The sequence below is a fragment of the Heptranchias perlo genome, chromosome 25 (assembly GCF_035084215.1).
Source record: "Heptranchias perlo isolate sHepPer1 chromosome 25, sHepPer1.hap1, whole genome shotgun sequence".
NCBI lineage: Eukaryota > Metazoa > Chordata > Chondrichthyes > Hexanchiformes > Hexanchidae > Heptranchias > Heptranchias perlo.
The window spans coordinates 41,660,827-41,675,412 of NC_090349.1; the positions used below are offsets into that span (position 1 = coordinate 41,660,827).

General features: G+C 39.3%; 1 protein-coding gene across 8 annotated transcripts in view; it reads right to left on the reverse strand.

Moving 5' to 3' along the window:
• arvcfb (ARVCF delta catenin family member b) overlaps positions 1-14,586 on the reverse strand; it is a 268,627-nt gene that overhangs the window by 217,811 nt on the left and 36,230 nt on the right. For 7 of the 8 annotated variants that reach the window (XM_068006115.1, XM_068006116.1, XM_068006119.1 and 4 more), the window contains exon 2: positions 3,560-3,604. The exons of the other annotated variant lie outside the window; for it this stretch is intronic. The gene's annotated coding sequence lies outside the window, so the exon portion shown is untranslated. The remainder of the gene's footprint in view (positions 1-3,559; positions 3,605-14,586) is intronic. 8 annotated transcript variants of the gene reach the window in all.

Here is a 14,586-nt window from a genome sequence, read left to right on the forward strand (position 1 = left end):
AACGCAGAGTTTGAGTTTGAAGTTTCAAGGTTCAAAAAGAGCTTAGAATATTAGTATATTGCATTTTATGATGGAAAGATTGGAGAGCGACTGCACAATTAAAGATATAATGTGCTTGTAGTGGTATAGATGAATTTAGTAATTAATTTATATCACATCTTTACAAGGAAGTTTTATTGTACCTATGGTGTAGATTTTTTTTGAATAGAGGAAAAGGAAACTAACAACTGTTAATGTAGGCTGCACATGGAGGAAGAGGAGAGTTTCTGAAGGAATAAAAAAAGGCTGCTGAATGTTTGAATCGGGTAAAAAAAAAATTGCAAGCGGGCAAGGAATTGTGGGTGGGAAGGAGGGAAGGAACAAGGAGGGAGAATGGCAAGTGCAACAAGAGGAAGGCCTAGAAGAACGGGAAGTGCTGACTGAATTTAGAGCTGGTTGTAGGTCATGGGAACAGTGGAAAACAGTAAGGAGAGTAATCCAAGTAGAAACTTATTTTTGGGTTGATTAATTTAAACCATTTTTTTCCTTCAATTTGAAGCTTTGCTTATTGTTCTGGTGCAGCTGTTCACAAAGTACTTGTCAGATCTACAGATCAGGGCGAGAAGGACCAGGGCAAGCTAGAGTTAGTAAGAAAGTACATTTGGGATAATATAAATTAGTGATTGAGAGGCATTAAAGAAAAAAAGTGATAGAAAGTAGCAAGTGTTATAGGAAGCAAGCATTCCACTTGCAATACGAATTAATTTTTAAGACCCACGAGTGGTATGAGAACACATTTAATTTCACAATGCAAAAAATGCCATGAGTTCATGACATGAAGAAAAACTTTACACAGCGAGTGATTAGTATCTGGAATGCACTGCCGGAGGGGGTGGTTGAGGCAGATTCAATCATGGCCTTAAAAAGGGAGCTGGATAAGTACTTGAAAGGAAAAAAAAATGCAGCATTACGGGGATAAGGCAGGGGACTGGGACTAGCTGGACTGCTCTTGCCGAGCGCTGGCAGGGACTCGATGGGCCGAATGGCCTCCTTCTGTGCTGTAACCTATGATTGTCTGCGAGCAGTATTAGCCATCCCAACCCACCTAATTAATGCAATTTCTATTATGCAAATTTAATGCAGGTGGAATGAAAAAGCAACTAAATCAATCTAAAAATGAATAAAGATTCAGATATGCAATATTTTTAATCGACAGAATAATTTGATCTGAAGTTTGAGCAGCTCCTGAAATGCTTCACCCCTAGTCCAAGATTTTTTGTTAGTGTTCAATTTATCTTGTCTTAACTGAAGTGCTTTAAAAAAAAAATCAAAGCTTAAAAACCCATTATTCTTCACAAAAAACAGATCAAATCCAAAAAGTGCTCAACAATACTAGATAATTGTAATGGAAAACTGATAAACTACGAAAGGAAAAAAAAATTACTGGAGTGCTAAATACCAGTAGTGCATTTCCAACTGCCCCAGCCACGTTATTTGGCCACATAAAGGGTTACAGAAAAATGTCAGGAATTTTTCATAACTATAACCACATTTACAGTTTTACAAACTCCCTCAGTTTTAAAAAGAGTTCCAGCTCTTGACAAACTAGATTTCAGAGTCAAGCTTACATTCCACTTGGGTTTTCCACATTTCTATATCTTTTGTGCACTGGAGCACATGGTTTCCCAAAAATCTTATAGAACTGAAAGGAAGTCAAAGGGTCACTTTTTAACATGTCCATCAAAATCAATACGCTGTTCAGAGGACTGCCAAACCTGAAAAGCTTAAATACCCTGAAGACAAATTCAACAAGGTGAGACTATGGTGAGGGAGGTGACAAGGAATTTCCCTAGAGAGAAATAAGATTTTGAACAGGATCCAAATAATTATAATTTGAGATTCATAAACACAGACAAGTCTAAAGCTCAAACCTATAAAATAAATAACCATGATAAAAATACAGCATATCATTGATTTTCTTTTCTGTCTGAGAGGACAAAACTAACCAATAGTCTTCAATTACCTGACCTCTGTTCCATTGGTCTTGCACTTATCAATAGAATCTACAATATTTTCACTTTTTTCATGCCAAAACTCAAAAAATTAGTGGCATGCTACCATCCGCTTCTAGCCAACCAGATGCATCACGGACCTGTTCTACAAAAGACGCGATAGAATCTTTACGACAGAGCATATTTTATTTGCTTAGATAGTTTTTCCCTCTGTACAATGCAAGTAAAATTAATAATTCACTACACATGGTAAAATCGCAGCAATTAATTGCAGACTCCTTGATAAACATGCAGAAAAGACACAATCGTTATCAGTCATGTCTGATCACAAAAGGGTTAAGAGTCACCAACAGAAAAAACCTTCCCACTTGTACTTGTAAATTGTACACTGTTTATACAGCATGCAACCTTCAAACTTTTCATCTTTTCTGCACAAGAGTAAAACTGAAGCTTGTCCCTCTCCACTGATGTTCAGCATCTGTTTTAATAATAACCATCCCATCAGCCTACTCACCTAGATAGGTTGCAGAAGCAAGATTTTTGAAATTCCATATGTATATTACCCAAACTTTGGTTGCCATTTGTCAGCGAGGAGAACAAAACATGGTTAAATTGAGGTGCAAAATCATCAAAGTACATAGAGCCAGGAGCTGTCAAAATGGAATTGAAAAGATTAAGACAAAAATGTTACCTTTGCTCCATCACAACATGCTTTAATATAGCACCTTTAATATAGAAAAATGTCCCAAGGTGCTTCAGGTGGGGTAAGACAAAATAATGGACACCCTGCCAAAAAAACGAGGTATTTGGCAGGGTGCCGAAAAGCCTGGTCAAAGAGGTGGGTTTTATGGAGTGTGCTAAAAAAAGAAGAGGGGGGTGTAAAGACAATTCCAGAGCATGAGACCTAAGCAGCTGCATTTCTCCTACCATAACTGCAAAGAGATCTGCAAATATTTAATACACATGTGGGGGTACATTACCCCAGGCACAAAATGTATACAAACTAAAACAGCATGCAGTTTTATTCACCAAGATGAAATGCAAAAAAGTTGTGCAATAAGGTAAAATTTCTGGTAGACTGTCAACACATGACGACTTATTATCCAGATTTATGAAGACATGTTAGAAACAAATCAGAGTTAGCACATGGCCGAACATCAGGTATTGATGATTGGGGCTCACCCAGTCAAATTTTTAGTTTAAAGTGACACAGGGTGGAAAAGAAGGATCGAGCAGAGAAGGTTCCATTATGCTGCTCAAGAATTAAGCACACTCACACAACCATTTTTTCACTGCATAGGAACCATACTGTTTTATATATTGTACTTGTGCTAAGGATTGAATGTGTTTTCTATTAGACTGTGTACTTCATGCTTTTGGAAAGAGTATGCTGATATTACTTACATAGAAACAGCAGTCTGAACAGACTTTGATGACGTATCCAGATTATCAGTAACACATAGCTGAACCTCAGTAATTGGTGAATGGTGTCCAGCCACTCAAGTTTTCATTTAAAAAGACATGGGGTGGGAAAAGAAAATCAAAGATTGTAATGCAATTTTACTTACCCAAGGATGGGTGTCCTGGGAGATTGTTCTGATGCCAGCAGTTGTCTGGAAAAGAAAGTGAACTTTTTATTGGTTGGAAGATTACAGCAAGACTAACTACATATTTATAAGAGTTCAAACTATTCAGAAACAATCAAATCCATTTTAAATTAGAGAATGGATACCAAGTACCAAACTAAAATTCACTTTGAAAAACTGAATATAATGAGCATTCATGTCAACTAACACACTGAAATGCAAGAATCTCTCCAGTCCATCCAAAGATGTGTTTGAATTCTACAAAATAAGAGAGCTCCTTTAGGGCACCAATACCACAAGACATAAAAAATCCTCAATCTGAAACACCAGAAGCTCAACTGAACTTCAATCTTACAAAGAACTGATGTAATGTTAGTTTTGCATGAGGATGAAATTGCAGGGCTCAAATTCAATGCTAGCTCAATCAGCAGCACTAATCATTCTCCTCTTGCGACTCAGCTTATCGATAGTAAATTTCAGCATCTGGTCCTGCGGGTTTTTTTGGCTGCCTTGCATTAACAGTAACTGCCAGAATCTTCCACCATTCCAGTCTGCTTTATTGGAAATATGCCAAAAGCAGAAGAAGCAAAGCCAACATCTATATTTTGCAAGGTTTTTATATCCACAAAACATGTTTTCTAAAACTGGTAGCAGCAATCAAAACATTGTCAGATTATTTTTATTTCAGATTTCCAGCATGTGCAGTATTTTGCTTTTATATTATTGTAAACTTGTGTGTACTTGAGCACCAATATCTGCTAAGGAAAACATAGTAAATATCCTTAAGGTCACTTGCAAAAAATTCCCTATGATTAGAAGTGGACGGAAAAAAAAAGATTTAACATTTTTTCTTGTCTTTGTCCATCATATCATAATCCTATGATAATAGGATTCCAAGAGAAGCACAAGGCTAAAACACAAAAAATTAGCAAGCAGGTACAGCAGGCAATTAGGAAAGCAAATGGAATGTCGGCCTTTATTGCCAAGGGGGGTTGGAGTACAAAAGTAAGGAAGTCTTACTACAATTGTACAGGGCTTTGGGGAGACCTCACCTGGAGTACTGTATACAGTTTGGGTCTCCTTATCTAAGGAAGGATATACTTGCCTTAGAGGCGGTGCAGCGACGGTTCACTAGATTAATTCCTGGGTTGAGGGTTGTCCGATGAGGAGAGATTGAGTAGAATGGGTTATACCCTCTGGAGTTTTGAAGAATGAGAGGTGATCTCATTGAAACATAAGATTCTGAGGGGGCTTGACAGGGTAAATGCTGAGAGGTTGTTTCCCATAGCTGGAGAGTCTAAAACTAGGGGGCATAGTCGCAGGATAAGGGATCGGCCATTTAAGACTAAGAGAAGGAATTCCTTCACTCAGAGGGTTATGAATCTTAGGAATTCTCCACCTAAGAGGGCTGAGTCGTTGAATATATTCAAGGCTGAGATAGACAGATTTCTGGACTCTAGGGGGAAATCAAGGGATATGAGGATCAGGCAGGAAAGTAGAGTTGAGATCGAATATCATCCATGATCGGATTGAATAGCGGAGCAGGCTCGTGAGGCGACGTGGCCTACTCCTGCTCTTATTTCTTATGTTCTTATCGGTCTTGCAAGACAAACAGTGGATCATACTGATTAAAAACTTGGCAACCTTGGAATACTTCCACAGCAAAATTCAGCGCAAAGCTAAAAATTTAAATATCAAGTTCTTTTACCCGTGTTGTAATTTTTTATAATCTGTGGGAAAAACAGGCTTGTAAATCGAAGTATTTTGCAAACTTAATCTTAGCTCCTCTAAGTTTCTGACTTGATTTTTCTTTCCCGAAAGCAATGACTTATGCTGGGGTGGTCACTGAGTTGAAGTGGCGATTCTTGATGCAGGAGCCTTCAGGATTAGTGCAGAGATGCATCAGAACCATGGTGACGAGCACATCAAAGCATTATCGTTTCCTTAGCCGCTGTCCACAGATGCACACTTCCAGTAGACGTGGCTAGATAAACAGAAATGCTGGCCAATTGCTCCCTCTCAGCCCCCTCCCTGCCAAAGCCCGAGGTGCTGAGGACAACTCACATCTGGTACAACCGTGGTTAACTTAACATAGACTAAGGATTGAACATGGGTCATCCCTGGTCAACATGATCCTGTACCACAGAACGTACTGATCTTCCCTACTCAACCAAATTATTAAAAACTGCCTTTTTATTTCTTGTCCCTATGTCATTCCTTGGTTTATTTGTACCACTTACTATTGTGAGCCAATACAGAAAGTAGGTGATGCCCTCTTAGCCCTCTGATGTTCAACTCTTCTCTAGGCGTTGCAAATTCACATGGGATTAGGACTACTGCTTGTGTGGAGGATAAATACCATCACGGATTGGTTTGGCCGAACAGCCTCTTTATTTTGTTTGTATACCCTGCCTCCATCTGCAGACAGCCTCACCGACATATCCCGAGGAAACACTTTCTTGAAACAGTATTAACATAGAAAACATTAAAAGCTTCGCGACACATTACTTGCTTTTGTTTTGCCAACCCTTCTCACACATTGAAGAGCACTTGGGTTGTAACCTGTTCAAAATAATTTTAATAGCTTCAAATTTCTTCTCAGCTCAATTGTTATGAGGTATGAAGCAGGTTTCAGCTTCAAAACCTGTGGAAAGCAGCAACTCAGGGCAGAATATTTTTGAGATTTTAAACAAAAGAATAACCCTGCAGCATGCAGAGAAATATTTTCACCACACCATGTGTGAAGCATCCTTGCCACATTTGACCTGAAATGAGAACACCCTGTGCTGGGAAAGTCACACGGGAAGAACCTAGCAATCCAACTATTGATATAGATCTATGTACGAGTTGGAAAATTGCCAAGATTTTTTTTTAAACAACATATTTGAATTTGTGCTTTCCCCAAATGACTCACTTGTTATTTCAGCACCCAAAGTCAAACTGAGCCACACAACTTTGGACGGTCCCAGGTTCGATCCCCAGTCCCTGCCAAGTCAGCCAATCTCATCCAGAGTGACACAAAGGCCACTACAGTTGATCTTGGAGGAAAGCAAGGAAATAAAATGACCGGGGCTCCTTGCTCCCGATTGCTATCCAATGACTCCTGACGGAAAGTTAAAATTCCTGCATGCCAAAGATAAGATTGGGGTCAGCTCAGATGTCAGCCATGGTAGAATAGGTAGCTTGTGCACATTGTCTTGCAGGACAAATGGCCACTTGAACGAGGTACTGGAGGGTAGCAGCGTTTGTGGAACCTTATGCCAGTACAAATTAGTGCCTTCAGAAGAGGAGAGGTAGAGAAAAAAGAGATGGGATAAAGAGCTGCATTCATTGTTAATAATTTTTTTTAAATTCACTACAGCACACCATTCTAGAGTTCCAACAAGCAACTCCATGAAATGGCAGGATATGGCTTGGCACCCTTGCTTCTCCAGAGTCGCAATCTGAACAGTGATGTCGTGGGAAGTTGGCACTTCTCCACAAAGTGGGGGAAAAAGAAAAAGATACATGTTGGTGCTCTTGTGCAACAATTTCAAAAACAGAAGCCAGGGAGGAATCATCAATTCTGTCATTGATTGCTTATAAGGATTAGAACATTGGAACAGGAGTAGGCCATTCAGCCCCTCGTGCCTGCTCCGCCATTTGATAAGATCATGGCTGATCTGTGATCTAGCTCCATATACCCGCCTTTGGCCCATATCCCTTAATACCTTTGGTTGCCAAAAAGCTATCTATCTCACATTTAAATTTCACAATTGAGCTAGTATCAATTGCCGTTTGCGGAAGAGAGTTCCAAACTTCTACAACCCTTTTGTGTAGAAATGTTTTCTAATCTCGCTCCTGAAAGGTCTGGCTCTAATTTTTAGACTGTGCCCCCACTCCTAAAATCCCCAACCAGCGGAAATAGTTTCTCTCTATCCACCCTATCCGTTCCCCTTAATATCTTATAAACTTCGATCAGATCACCCCTTAACCTTCAAAACTCCAGAGAATACAACCCCAATTTGTGTAATCTCTCCTCGTATCTTAACCCTTGAAGTCCGGGTATCATTCTAGTAAACCTACGCTGCACACCCTCCAAGGCCAATATGTCCTTCCGAAGGTGCGGTGCCCAGAACTGCTCACAGTACTCCAGGTGCGGTGTAACCAGGGTTTTGTATAGCTGCAGCATAACTTCTGCCCCCTTGTACTCCAGTCCTCTAGATATAAAGGCCAGCATTCCATTAACCTTACTGGTTATTTTCTTCACCTGATCATGACACTTCAATGATCTATGTACCTGAACCCCTAAGTCCCTTTGGACATCCACTGTTTTTAACTTTTTACCATTTAGAAAGTACCCTGTTCTATCCTTTTTTGATCTCAAGTGGACGACCTCACATTTGTCTACGTTGAATTCCATTTGCCACAGTTTTGCCCATTCACCTAATCTATCAATATCGCTTTGTAATTTTATGTTTTCATCCACACTGCTTACAATGCCACCAATCTTTGTGTCATCAGCAAACTTAGATATGAGACTTTTTATGCCTTCATCTAAGTCGTTAATAAATATTGTGAATAATTGAGGCCCCAAGACAGATCCCTGCGGGACTCCACTAGTCACATCCTGCCAATGTGAGTACCTACCATTATCCATACGCTCTGTCGCCTTTCGTTCAGCCAACTTCCTAATCAAGTCCGGACTTTTCCCTCGATTCCATGGGCTTCTATCTTAGCTAACAGCCTCTTATGTGGGACCTTATCAAATGCCTTCTGGAAGTCCATATAAATAACATCCATTGACATTCCCCTGTCCACTACTTTAGTCACCTCTTCAAAAAATTCAATCAGGTTTGTCAGGCACGACCTACCTTTCACAAATCCATGCTGGCTCGCCCTGATTAACTGAAAATTCTTGAGGTGTTCAGTCACCCTATCCTTAATTATAGACTCCAGCAATTTCCCCACAACAGATGTTAGGCTAACTGGTCTATAATTCCCCGGTTTCCCTCTCTCCTTTCTTAAAAAGCAGACTGACGTGCAATTTTCCAATCTAGAGGGACAGTTCCTGAATCTAGAGAACTTTGAAAGATTATAGTTCGGGCATGTGCAATGTGCTCACCTACTTCCTTTAAAACCCTGGGATGGAAACCATCTGGTCCAGGGGAAAAAGTTGTATTTTGCATTTCTGCTCCCCTCCCCTCCCGGGTATTTTCCTTCCATGCATGTCAGGCACTCCCTTGTCCCTCAGTGAATGTCCAATTTTCAGGTATCAGCCTAGACAGTGAATTTTGTCAAGCTATTCTACGTGAGGGGCCAACACAGCTGGGCACACAGTCCTGTCCTTATTCCATGTCCACACACATGCGCTTTCCAGAAGGGAGTTACTCGATGGGAATCAGAAAAGGGAGCCCAGTTTTATTTTTCTCTCCCTAACCCAAGGGCATGAAGACCAACCGTAGTAACCCAACTCTGTTCCAGCTAAGACAAGTTATCTCACTCACTCATTTTTAAGCAGTGCAATTTAAAGAAGGACAAGTTAGTGTTCGCCAACCACGTTTTGATTATAAATGGAGGTTAACAATTTCACACTCTGAAACAGGTTCATGCCTGATTCTTACAGACATGACGTCACAACACAGAACAAAACCATGATTACGGACTTCTAGCACCAACATTCTAAAGCAAAGATCATTTTTGTATTTGAAAATTATGTCTGACATACAGAAATTCCCATTATGAAAACACTATGACCTAAGCCCACTGGTTGAAAGCATTTGTTTGGCAAAGCATAAGAATTGTCACTACTGAATATCTCCACCAGTTCCACAAATAAGCGATAACAAAGATATTTTACTCAGTATGATCAAAAAAAATGAAAATCATGGGTATCAAAAATTTGTATATAAGGGTCATGTAGTTATTAATATATTTATGTTGACAGAAGAGTTTTCATTACACCAAACTTAAAAAAGCTACTTACCTGTATCACAGGTATAAAAAAAGTTCTGCATCTGACACACGTCTGACCTTCACACCTGAAAGTGGTCTGAGGCGCCAAACCTCAAAAGGGGAATTCATAACGCAAAAGTTTGTGATTAATCACATATTTGGTTTTAACCAAACATGAAAAAAAAAATTGAACAGCAAAATATACCAATAAGCTGCAGAAAACCAAAGCCCCCATTTTTTTTTCCTCAAACTACCATTCACAAACTAGTAAGTCCAACAAAAATCAACTAATCAAAAGGTTTAAATAATTTCTTTGGACTATTTTCATCTGTCATTTTCAGGTGACTGCATACAACTAGAAACATGACAAACAAATACAATTCTTGAGGGGGAAATAATATTAACTGAGCAATTCATTCGTAAGTTTAATGTTAGTAATACCTGCAAAGGTCCCACAAACAGCAATACAATGACCAGTAATGCATTTTGGTGTTGTTGGCTGAGGAATGACTTTTGGCCATGACACCAGAAGAACTCCTTGCTCTTCTTGCAATAGTGCCATAGGATCGTTTATGTCCAAGTGAACAAGCAAATAGCACCTCATCCAAAAGACAGTAGTTCCATTAATACAGCACTCCTCAGTACTGCACTGAAATGTCAGAATAGATTAGTCTTGGAGTGGCGCTCATGAGGCAGCAGTGCAGTGACTCAGCCAAGCTGACACTTGCTGTCTTTTAGCACTGGGTAAACTGGTGTCATACTTGGGCTGCAGTGGAAGTACAGCCAACGTGAGAAATTTCACTCCAGCTTCCAGACTACCCACTGAGGGGGAGGGGTGGGGGGGCGGATCAAGCGGAGGTGGAGTGTGAGGGTGGAATTAATCAGGAGATTTAATCTGAAATGGATTCTTGTCGCAGAATTTTAAAAATGTTTGAGTGGTCGAAACAGTTTGTGACATAACTTCAAGCACCAGCGGTTTATGTGTGGATAAGAACATGGCTTGACACTTAATGGGCGAATTGTGTGTAAACTTTACTTTAGAACCATGAAGACTGTGGCTAAAGTCAATGTGGAACAACTTAATCTGAATTATCTTGACCCAAAGGCTTTTATGCCTGTTCCTGACAAATCAATGGATACCCACACATGGAAACAAAAAGAGATTTATCCATGGCTGCTTAGTCTGAGAAAACTTTTACAGTGCAAATTACACAGTTACAGTTTGAAAACTTTTAGCCATAAAGGAAAAAAGTTAAATTAATTTCTTTCCACACAAACAGCTGGAAAGGTTGGGGGGGGGGGGGGAAGGCAGTGGAGAAACAAGCTGTTTGATGGTTCTAATTGGGTTAAAAAAAATTAGATAATCTTTCCATGAGGAAAAGCTGAACTGTGTCTTGGAAACCAAAAAAGGCAACTGCCAAATTAAAACAATAAAATGTAAATCATGAAGGAGAGCAGCATGAGACAAGTTGAAGTGTTCCACATCTTCACCCGCCCTCGAGAAATGTTGTTAACTCTCTTGGGAAGTTGTACAAAAACGCAAATCGAAAATCTACTAAGGGGAAATGAAGGTCAATGTTATAGTATGGGTGCCATATTATGATTTATAATACCCTTCATTTGTATTCTGTATGTTGCATACAATGCAGAAGTCAAAAATTTAAAATGTCTGCTCTTTCATAAAATTGACTGCAAAACATACCACCCTGGCATAAATTACAAAGATTGAAGAACTGCAGGGGTAAAATCACCATATTGCTCCACAATGCATCAGCAGTGCATTGCCTTATTTATTTTTTTTGTTAAAACTTAAAATAAAACAGTGAAGTGAGCAACCATTCTCTCAACTCAGAAGGCATAGACAAAGCTCAGGATTAGTCATGCAAAGCATCTGCCTTTATGGGTCACTTTTAACCACTTGGCACAAGATCAACTGCAATAACTTCATGGGCTTGCTGTTCAGCAGATCAAGGGCAAAAAATAAATTTGATAGGCTATTCAAAAGGGGTAGCCACAAAAGAGTTTCAAGCATCCATTACTTTGAGGTTCGTGAGCACATGCTGAGCATGAGCCTTTGCTCCCCATTCCCCCAAGGTACCCAAACATGACAGCGTGAAACCCTTCTTTCCCCCATGTCTTAGCACCTTCAGGTCTCCACTACTCAAGAAAAGACAGCAGATGCTGAAAGCTATGAGTGGTCAAAGGGTGGCTCAAACAGTAGCTGAAATTGTGATCGAACAGCAAAACAGAACTGGTCCTTAATTTACAGGGGAAAACCAGAAAAGACAATGAGCTGTTTTGAAGCCATGAAAATTTGGAAGGGAGAAATCAGTTTTGCAAGTAAGAAGTGCTGCCCCACCCAAAATAAAAACATGGTAAAAATGTACAATACATTGAAATTAAAAATCCTAAATCTATCAAGTAAACTGTTCCCCACTGAATTTAAGGATCCTGCAAGACCATGTATTACTTTACTTTTTATACCCAAGTATAGAAACGCCAGTTTCAAAAGGTAAACCCACCACTGATCTTTTCATTATGTCACTGAAATTCAATTTTTGCTTTTTGGTTTACTGGCTCTGTAGTTAAAAGCATTTTCTACTACAACTATCCAGATGTCAATTTGGGAGGGGAAGGGGCAGGAATTGTCAGCAGGATCTACACTCAATTATTGCATCTGAAGCTTCTCTGTAAAACCACAAATACTTTCCTTCATAACACTAAGCATACCCTAAACTGTATACATGATCAATGATTAGAAACTGTTTTAAAAAATTCTAATAGTCCAACTCTTGTATGCTATTGATCCAAAGGAGGATGCTGGCTGCTATGGGATTTAGAAATCTTCCAGAAGTCAAGAGAAGAACAAACTGCCCACCGGCATGCATGACTTCATCAGCAGAAATCATTCCAGCCTGGCAGAGAGTTGGCATGGTAACCAGATCCAGGGTAGTCACTACTGTACAGTACAGAAAGAACATGTCAGGAGTTCAGCCCAGCCGGTTAAGATTTTTCATTCCAGTAAGTCAGATCATTTTCATTCAAAATGGTTTCTCCAACAGCAAACATAGTAATGAAAGATAAAATTTTTAAAATAAAAACAATGAACTGTTTCATAAACAGACTGGTTTAAAAAAACCTGAAATATTTATATTCAAGATATCCTAGCTACCAAAACAATTCAGCTTGTAAACAGACATGCCCCTTTTCACTGCTGAGTATGATTTTATTGCCTTCACACACACACCTGCATCCACATCAAGATTTAAAATGTAAAAGGGACATGGTGAATGCAGGATAAAATGTACATCACATGTAACCACAACAGCCTTGCATTATTTCTCCTTTTTGGCATCAATCGCCCAGTATTTACACATTGAGGGAGAGTAAAGAAGTCATCTCCTTTGAATTAAACCAATGCCCTTCAAAACTAATTTGCAGAATCACCATGCCACACTGGGGGGAAAAAAATTTGCATTTATTTAGCACCTTTCAAGACCCCAGGACGTCCCAGCCAATGAGTGCTACCAATGAGTGCTACCACTGAGGCAGAATATTGAACTAGGACTCCAACTGAAACCATAAAACACTCAAGATGAAACACTAGTTTTCAACTAAATCACTAAAGTGGCTTGGCTCAGTGACTCCAAGTTATCACTCGTGTAAGTTGTGCAGCAATACCACTAGCCATTTTACTTTGACCTCAATGTTTTCTTCAATTTCCCATCACCAAGGACATCCATGCTGCAGCAAAAAGCACTTTGACCATTTCAGCTAGTGGCTGCATCAGTTCACTGTACACTGTTGCTGTGCAAAGTGAGCTAAGCTTAGGCATAATTAATACTGTATCACATCTATATATGCATTTTATACGACACTACTGTGTTTTAAAATCTCATTTGCATGCACCATTCAATCCCAGGAATTATTTGAAGAATATTACATAGAATGAAAAGCCGTTCTTTAACTATTACGTGGAGGTAGCTGGAAGTTCAAATGACTAAGATTTTTCTTTTGGTTGATTACATCCGAACCCCCTCAAATTGGGTTAAAACAACCTTGCAACTCCATTTGCGATATTAATTATTTTGTTTCAAACTTGCCTAATTACATACCATTTTTGAGATAAAGAAGTTTAAATTTCTCATGGGAAATCAGAAGCCAAACTGGAAGTAGATCACATAACTCCCTGAATTGGGAAGCAAAAACTACCATACACACAGAACTGGGCTAATTGGTTCAGGCTTCTTCTGATCAGACCATACACGGAGATGATTGGCTTAATCGGTTGTTCATTTCTTCCTGGAGAAACAACAGGCCACTAGTCACTTGCATCTGGGGCCAGTACAGAAGAGTACAATAGTGAACTTAGGGAATGCCTCTAACCTGGAAAGAAGAGTCCAAAATCTACCCATTGAAAAGGGAATTTGGTTCCTTAGAAATACCTATAGGTTGAAGGTATCTTCAGATACCCACTTTGAATTCAACATTTGCTACGGCAGCTAATCAATGACCAGATTTTTGAGGAAAGAAATAAAGTAACAAATAGCATTGTTATATGACAGTATAAAAATCCCAGGAACAACTGTAATGATTAAGTATTTGATTTGAGGTAACGAGTCTCAGTTGGTAGCATTCTCATCTTGAGATAAAAATGTACCCCTAATCTACAGTGACATTTCAGTGCAGCAATGAGGGAATGCTGCATTGTTGGAAACACTGTCCTTTGGATGAGGTGTTAAACTGACATTGTGTTTATTTTTTCCAATCACCAAAAATAGATTAACAAGTCATTTATCTCATTACTGTTTGTAAGGCCTTGCTGTGCAAGCAACAGCATCTGTGTTAACTTACATGACAATCAGTGCACTCCAAAGTAACACATAGTATGTGAAACACTTCGAAACATTTGTGACGTAATATGCTATAAAAATGCACGTTCCTTCTGTCTTATAACTGGTTGCACAAGTGCAGCACCTCAAGGACTTTGACAAAAAACTCCAGATTGCAACTTAAGCAATTTAAAAATTGTGCTATATTTTAATCCTAGTCAAATATATATGGACCTTGTCTTT